The sequence below is a fragment of the Triticum dicoccoides genome, chromosome 2B, assembly GCF_002162155.2.
Source record: "Triticum dicoccoides isolate Atlit2015 ecotype Zavitan chromosome 2B, WEW_v2.0, whole genome shotgun sequence".
Classification (NCBI taxonomy): Eukaryota; Viridiplantae; Streptophyta; class Magnoliopsida; order Poales; family Poaceae; genus Triticum; species Triticum dicoccoides.
Window position 1 is genome coordinate 346176208 of NC_041383.1, and position 8765 is coordinate 346184972.

Genomic DNA, 8765 nt, shown 5'->3' on the forward strand with positions numbered 1-8765 from the left:
ATGATTATTTAAAGAGGTTAAAACAATGTGAACGCAGTGGGGTTTGGATGCAAATGAAGCCGAAGGGGAGGTGAAGAAGCCGAGGAAAATCGGTTCCTGATGGAGAAGTAAATGGGAGAAGTGGCGTGCAGGCAGTTGATTAGATGGTTAGGTAGACTAAACGAAAAGGTTATGCGGGTAGACTGATGAGTCGTACTTGTTCGTGTACGTGCCCATCCTTCCTAATAGGTGGGACCTATGCAAACAGATAAAAAATGTGTCGTAGCTGGTTCAGATGGATATTGGCGCGTGAGTGGGAGACACAACATTCTCTGGTTAAGGAATACTCCCTCCGTTTAGGTGAGTAAGCAACCTTATGAAAATCAGGTTTTCCCAAAACCTTTAGGCATGGAGCATTAACTTCCTTCTTGATCCCCTCCCAGCCTCGTTAACCAGCATTATCTTCCTCTGATGTCGTGTTCTAACTTCCCATTTTTCCTCTTCTCAAGTGTGGAATGATCTGCATGCCGTCCTTGATGCACCAGAACGACCACTGCATGCATCGTGGCAGGGCGTTGATTGGACCTGCTTGGAGAGCTGAAAAGGCATCCTTATAACTAGGTATTACTTGCTGATTTTGCTTCCATTTGTAACAGTGTCGTGGTTGGAAGTTTTGCTCGTTCCGGTGCTCTTTATCATCCAATCCACAGCCACCTAGGTTGTGCTCACCTAGATGGAGGGAGTACACAGTTATCCTCATTAAAGGCCCATCTTCGCGCTTCCGCATGCATGAGAATTTGGTTCTGCTTGCAATATGGATGATACCTGAACGATGAAGTGAACAGGCATGCTAGCACGGGAGACCTATTTCTGCTATACAATACTGGAGTACTCATGTTCCTACTACTAGTAGTAGTAGTAGTACAACTGTGGTACACTTGACGGTCAAAATACTATTCATCTAGTCCTCAAAGTGAAGTGACAACACCCTGCGCCTCACACTAGTCCAGGCGGCGTGTTTGGGTTACCAAACTCAGCCTCACCCTATGCACTATGCAGTCTATCACCGCCGATGTACATCACATTGGCGCCTCACCTCGTCTCCCTCTCCCCTCCCATAGCACCACTCCATCTCCATCTCCTTCTCCATCTCCGTCTCCATCTCACTGTGCCCCTGTGTACCGTCGCCTTGCTCGCCTCCCCCACTATTCCCTTGCTAGCCGCTCTAGCAACAACAGCCTTCTCCCCCATAAATCAAGCCCCCCAAAACCCCCACCTTCCAAACTCCACCATGGCCGAATGCGAACCACGCAGCATCCATATGAGCCGCGATTGGAGCAATCTCCCCGGTGACATCCTCGACCTCTGTTGTTCGTGTATGGATATGTTGAGCGCCCTGCGGCTGGCTGCATGCTCGAGGGATATGCACAAACATCATCGAAGCAAGGCCTAAGCATTCCAAGACACCCTGCTTGCCGCTATCTGGTCTTGCGAGATTGGCTCACCATGATACGGAGGGGTACATGATGCCCCTCGACTTCAATCCGATCTCCATTAGCCGAAACTTCTTTGCAGGTATGTAGTGGGTCGCCGTACTTCATTTCCCTCGACATCGATCCGATCACCATTGCTCGAAACTTCTTGGCAGGTATGTACTGGGTCGGCATGAACTCCCAGTGGATGGTTGCCTTCAGAGAAGACGGTAAAAAGTTGGTGCTCGTGAACTTCCAGACCTCCCATGAGATTATCCTTCCTCCGTTGGATTATATAGAGTTTTACCATCGCGGTCCAAGTCATCTAGATTACCACGTCAGTTGGACGGACCTTGTTTTGCAGAAGATTGTAATCTGTCAAGTGCCTACACGACATGCGAATTACGCAGACTTCAAGCTAATTGCCTTGTTCGACCGCAGACTCGCCTATCTTTATGTCGGTGCCTTCTTTAGCTGGAGACAACTCAGCTCGCAGTGGATCATCGTCAAAGCTGATACACACTTCTGTGATGCTATTGAACACAATGGCATCATCTACACGATCGACAAAGCATATGGCACCACGTATTGCTGGGATAGCGAGTGTAAGTTGTTTTCATCTCATGTTAATGATGACGCCATGACACTGTTTGAACTTTTTGTGATGATTGGCATATCCCTTTTTGAGCAGACTTTGAGTAGAACTATGGCAATGTATTAGAGACGCCGTAAATCAGCTATATTTGGAATGAGTTAATTCATGCGATTGTGACCATGTAATTATAGCCAATTTGTACCCTGAATAATCAAACGGTTAGGAATATATGGATATTGTCCTTATTTTACAGTAATCTATATACTACTACTAAATATGAGTGTGTATCAATGGCCATGTTAGTTTCCTCATTTTCATGATGTAGAAACATGCACCACACTGTTGGTTTCATCTAACCATACATTAGGGAAGTAAATGTGCATATGGAGAACTCTATGTTTGGAAAAGTGAAATCCTGCAATGCTTACCATGTGTACATACCTATATTCGCCCTTCAGCAATCAATGGCTAGAATAATATCCTCACAAAAATTTTGCCCACGGAACACGAGTATATAACAATGCATGGTTTGTTAGTTACCTTGAAGAATTTGTTTGTGAGGACATAACATGATTACATAACATGCATGACATGGTAGTTTCCTGTGAAGAATCGATTGCGAGATAACATGAGTATAACCATGCATGGCACTTATATATTTTCGAACCTACATTTTCCTGTATTTTCCTCCCAGTTCCAACAGGGATGTATCAATGTTGTTTCTTGCATTATCCTACTCATACTCTGAACAATGCTGATCTTACATTAACAATGCCTGTCCTTTTTGATATGATGGAGTGTCCCTACAGTTACCGCCCTTTGTAATCGCACCACCTTTGCCAAAAATAGGGAAGCACAACTGGTTCCTCGCTCTATCAGACGACGGCAAAAGACTGATGATCATTCGGACACATGAGCCGGAAAAGTTATATTGCAAAAACCCCACTGTATAGAAGCACCGTGTAATACGTGAGTATCTGGACAGTGGCTATTACGTCTATGAGCAGGATACTAGCTTGTTGGGGCCTTCAGGATTTTTTAGTTGGAGGCGGGTAAACAGCCTTGGTTCACACTCTTTGTTTCTCGGACTCAATTATCCGATTAACCAGGAGATCACCATTGGCAAGGCCCATGATGGTAGAGAGGCTCTGTTTGCTATGGAAAACTGTGTCTACACGGCAAGCCCTAGGAGTTCGGGAGCAAACTCCCCTGATTGTCAATGATACAGCCTGCAGCCAAAAGAAGGTGAGAATGTCAAAGGCATCCGGATTAACTTTGATCCTTGGATGTCACAATTACGACAGGCAGTGATGCGGTTCAAGCCTTCAGGTTGATAGGTAATTGGGCTGTTGCATTGAAAGGGTGGAGTACTGGTGTCTCCGAATCACTGGTCGCTGACGCGGGGCTGCAAATTATGATGGTGTTGGATCATCTCTTCGAATGACTTTGTTGTCTTTGCTACTGGTTCTGAATGGGTAGTTATTTCTTTTGTTATGCATATTCCTTGTCATTTGGTCATCCTCGTCTATGTCACTCTTACTATGTAATAGTTGCTTCTGTTTAGAATGTCATTCTCGTCTGGATTACGAGAGTCTAAGCGTTGCAGATGGGTGCGTTTTGGTGGTGTAGCAAGACTTCTTATGAACTATCGTGCCTTGCTGTTTATGTCAGTAGTAGTCACTAGTCAGTGTTTGAATGTTGTATATATCGTTGTTTCGAACTATTTATTGTCTCGAACTACTAGTGAGCTAAACGAGGGCATCACCATTCTCCAGTGTTCAGAGTATATCTCCTTTTTTCAAGTTATATATTTTGAGCTCAGTGTCTTTTCGATGATGTACACTTGTTTGGGCCAGTGAGGTGTCATTGAATACGGGCCGAGTACTAACGCAATGCCAAGCAGGTCAATTATGACTCTCAGGCCAGGCTCTCAAAAGATCCTGAAAAAAGGCCGGGCTCTCCAAAAAAGAAAGAATAAGGACTCTTAGGCCGACATGTGGGCGCCACCAGTGTTTTTGTGCGCTTGCACGCCGAGAGCATATTGGTGTGTGCTCGAAATTCATGCTACCTTTTGATCCCCAGTCTTTCGCCCCTCCAGTTCCCCCAAATCCCCCTCCTGTACTCCCTGTACTCAAACGCACTATCATGTCGTCGGTCAACGCGGATCTCCGAGCCGGAGATCCTGAGGTCCGTCCTGCCTTCGGTTGCTGCGTGTTGTCACTCAACAGTGGCATGGCGGCACTTGATGACCAGTTTGTCGGCAAAGTGCTGATGGTAACCATCAACGGCGAACAGCCTCCCGTCTCGCCGGACGACCTTGTCAAAGCTCTTGGCATTGCCCACGGGATCCAAATAAGTGACTTGCTCGTCGAAGTCTGTCTGCCACCGGCTGATTTCTTTGTCACGTTCCGGACAACTTTAGACTGCAGTCGTGTGTTCAAATCTTCCCGGCGTTTGTTCTGTGATGGCATGCTGGTGAGCTTTGATCGTGGCACCGAAGATGGGGCTCGGTGCCCTCTGAGCTCGAGTTTTTAACAAAGCTTACCTTCCACGGCATGCCTCAACGTGCTTGGAACAACGAGTCCATGAACGAGCTTATTAACGACCTTGGAGGTGAGCCCGTAAGTATGTTTGTTCCTCCAGACAGCTGGGCTCTGACGGTTATGGCATGGATGAAGAAGCCGTCCACCATACCGAAGGTGATTGGTGTTGAGATACCGGTGTAGGAACCGGGGTTATACTATTCGTCGCTACAAAGGCCGCCGTAGACCATGTTAGGGATGTACCTATATCAAGTGTTCGTGCATGTCAAAGAAGTGGTCAATCCATCAATCGAAGTCCTGGAGCCGCCGCTAGTGCCAGGGTCCGTCGACGACGTCCATTACAGGAGTCAACGTCAGACTTTCCGCGTGTTGCTCGGAACGATGGATGGCACAGGGCCTACTCCGTCGCGCGGTGGAGGCCACTGCTTCTTTGGGAGAAGAGGCAGGGCAGGCTGCCTGGATGTGCTCTAATTTGAGGTAACAACTGAATCTTGTCAGATACTAGTTAAATCCGAGCTATGGGTGTGAAGCACTGATATGCCAGTACATTTGATTATGATCTGTTCTAATTTTCTACCTGGACTTTTTTTTGAAAGGGTTGTACGTCAACTTAATGTGATAGCAGAACTTATTGTGTTGTCTGTCTGTCTTCTTTGCACATCATTCAAGATATTTCCCCGTCATTTATAAAGACGATCAACCGTTATGTACAACTTTGTTGGTTTCAACATAGCCCTACCGGTAGCGATCCACTGCTCCCATCCTGATTGTGCGGCCTGCGTGAAATTTTTGTATGCAAGTTCAGTGTGCTATGATGTTCTATATGATTGTGTCAACTATATAAGTTTTTACTGAGCATCAACAATGCATATGGCTGAAAGATGTATTTATGAGCATCGACCGATGGGTCTCTCTCTCTCTCTCTCTCTCTCTCTCACACACACACACACACAAGCACGCACAAGTGGGACCCGTTGAATTATTTATTTGCTCGTGACAGCTTTTAATTAGGTTCCATTGTAATCTAACTTTTTCTTAAGTTATTAATTGAGCTCAGCGACTTCAAAAAGTTGTACAGAAGCCTTGTTTGGGCCTTTCCGGCGTCACTGAATGTGGGCTGAGTAGCCATGTTAGGTTGTACTGTACTACACAGGCCTTTTTTTCAACATCAGCAATGCAACTGGCCGACAGTTGTACACAATATCCAGTAATGCAACTGGGTCGACAGTTGTACACAATATCCAAGTCAACTTGTTATTCTCCGCCCCGCTGGGCTGCAAACTTTCCTAGGAGGTATTCATTAGGCTTAACAAGAAAATGGACTTTAAGAAATAATAAATGGGATATAATTATAATAACTGGGCAGTAACTATGCACCAAATGTGTAATTAGTATAAAAAATATATTATTTTCGGAATTTGGAAATTTTAATTTCATTACTTGTTGCACGCGCAATATTTCGTTGGATTTTAACGTAATACAACTTTATTTTGAAATTATATTTAACCTGACTAGAAATTTCGGATAAAAATATTTCGGATCCCATCAAAATGTGGGAATTTTTTTTGAATTCTATTTTGAGCGGTTTCTTGAAATTACTAATCGTTGTCCTAGCTAGAAGTTGGGCTGTACTTTTAACAAACTGTAAATGGGTTGTAGTAAATTCCATTAGAATTAAAAAATGGGATGTACATTCTTACAAGTCGCAAATGGGCTATATGTTATCTGCCAAATCCGAGCTGTGGGCCTACTAAGTTGACGCGTACCAAGGGCTTTGTCAACTTAGTCAATATAAATAATTCTAGCTGTAGTGATCATACGATGTCCATCCAATGGCCGTAGTGCTTCTTCAACCTCTGGTCTTCTTGCTCCAGCCGCCCAAAGGAGCGCCGGTCGTGCCGCGTGCTCCTGCCTCCCGTGGCCGGCTGTGATGCCGCGGAGGCCTCATCGCCCCGTACTACTCCCACCGCTGGCCAGGCCATCCCTCTACTCAGCCACACCCCCTGTTATTCTATGACGACGGCAGCCTCACACCGCAGTCGAACCAGTGAACCCTCGTACTCCTCCCTGCGCGGGCTTTCACTACTGCGTCTTCCCCGGCTCCGCGTCGTCCCCTTCCTAGGCCTCGCCGTCGTCCACCGCCTTGGTGCTCTCGGCGCAGCGTGGTCAACATGGTCAATGACTGACTTCCATCGGAAGAGTACTATACGTGGAGAGGCTGACAACTGGGTCCACGGCGGCCGCAAGGAAGTGCCTCCTTATTACGCGCAAAATAATTATTCCTCCACCTGACAGCAGGGACCCACTGGACGGGCTACCTTATTTTGCGAAAAAAAAACGTTTCCCCCCTGACTGCTGGGATCCACCGGACGGGCCACCGTATTTCGTGAAAAAAACGTTCCCCCATTGTCAGCTCGGACCCACCGGAAGTGCCTCCTTATTACGCACAAAAAAATGAATACTCCCCCTACTAGTTGGGACCCACCTTGATGGGAGACTGACTTGTGGCCTACTAAGTTGACGGGGATGGAGGGCTTTGTCAACTTAGTCAATACGAACGATTCTAGTTCCAGTGACCGTACGATGTCCATCCAACGGCCGTAGTGCTTCTTCAACCTCTGGTCTTCTTGCTCCAGCCGCCCAAAGCAGCACCGATCGTGCCGCATGCTCCTGCCTTCCGTGGTCGGCTGTGCTGCCGCAGAGGCCTCACCGCGCCCTACTATTCCCACTGCTGGCCAGGCCTTGCGACGATGGCAGCCTTACACCGCAGCCGAACCAGTGAACCCTCGTAGTCCTCTCCACGCGGGCTTCCACTGCCGCGTCTTCCCCAGCTCTGCATCGTCCCCTGACTAGGCCTCGCCGTCGTCCACCGCCGTGGTGCTCTTGGCGCGGCGTGGTCAACGTGGTCAAGGAACGACTTCCATCGGACGTGGATTATACATGGAGAGGCTGACAGCTGGGTCCACGGCCGCAGCAAGGAAGTGCCTCCTTATTACGCGGAAAATAATGATTCCTCCACCTGACAGCAGGGACCCATCGGACGGGCTACCGTATTTCGTGAAAAAAATGTTTCCCCCTAACTGCTGGGACCTACCAGCTACATCATCGCACGCAAGGAAGTGCGTCCATATTATGGGCAAAAACATGATTTGCCCCCTGACTGCTGGGACCCACCAGCTACATCTTCGCACGCAAGGAAGTGCGTCCGGGCAAAAAAAAAACGATTTGCCCCCCTGACTGCTGGGACCCACCAGCTACATCTTCGCATGCAAGGAATTGCCTGACACTCGGGACCCACCTGGTCGAAGCGTACGTAGCATTGTCATTCTGGTCGTGAACGTGTACGTACATACTGGTCGATGTTGAGGCGCGCACGTGTCGTAGTAGAGGTGCGCACATAGCATGTACACGTACGTACAACGGCCAGGGTGCAAGAAAGTAAATACGGCCACGTATGTACATAGGGGCGGGGTCTCGAACGCCTACTCGCGCATACGTACGGCCAGGGCTCGTGTACATGGCTGGGTCGGAATGGAGAAACTGCGTCGTCGTCGTGTTCATGGGGAGGCAACGAAATGCATCGTGTTCATGGGGAGGCAATGGAATGCGTCGTGTTCATCGGGAGGCAACGGAACGCGTGGGAGCCAACCGGGTTGGATGGAACAGGCGATGGAAACGAGGCCCGACGTACCGCCGAACAGAGGAAACGACCTTGTGTTCGACCGGCCACATTCGAAACAGGATCCTGTTCATCGGGAGGGGTCTGGCGTACCACAAAACGAAGGAAACGGACCTCCTATGGTCGAAATGGGGGTCCTGTTAATCGGGAGGGATGTGGCATACCCAAAACGGATGAAACAAACTTGTGTTGGAGCGCTACGGTCGAAACGGGGGTCCTGTTCATTGGGAGGGGTGTGGCGTACCGCAAAACATGACTCCACGGGATACTGTTCATCTCCATCATCGACCTCCTCCAGCCTCTATGAGCTACTGTTCATCCACCGTCAAGCTCCTCCAGCCTCCACGGGCTCCTGTTCATCCAGCCTCCACCGCGCGCTACTCCACCAGCTACTGTTCAACCACCCCTCTCCACGGGCTCCTGTTCAACCACCCCTCCACGGGCTACTGTTCATCCACCCCTCCACCGTCTACTGGTCATCCAACCCTCCACGGGGT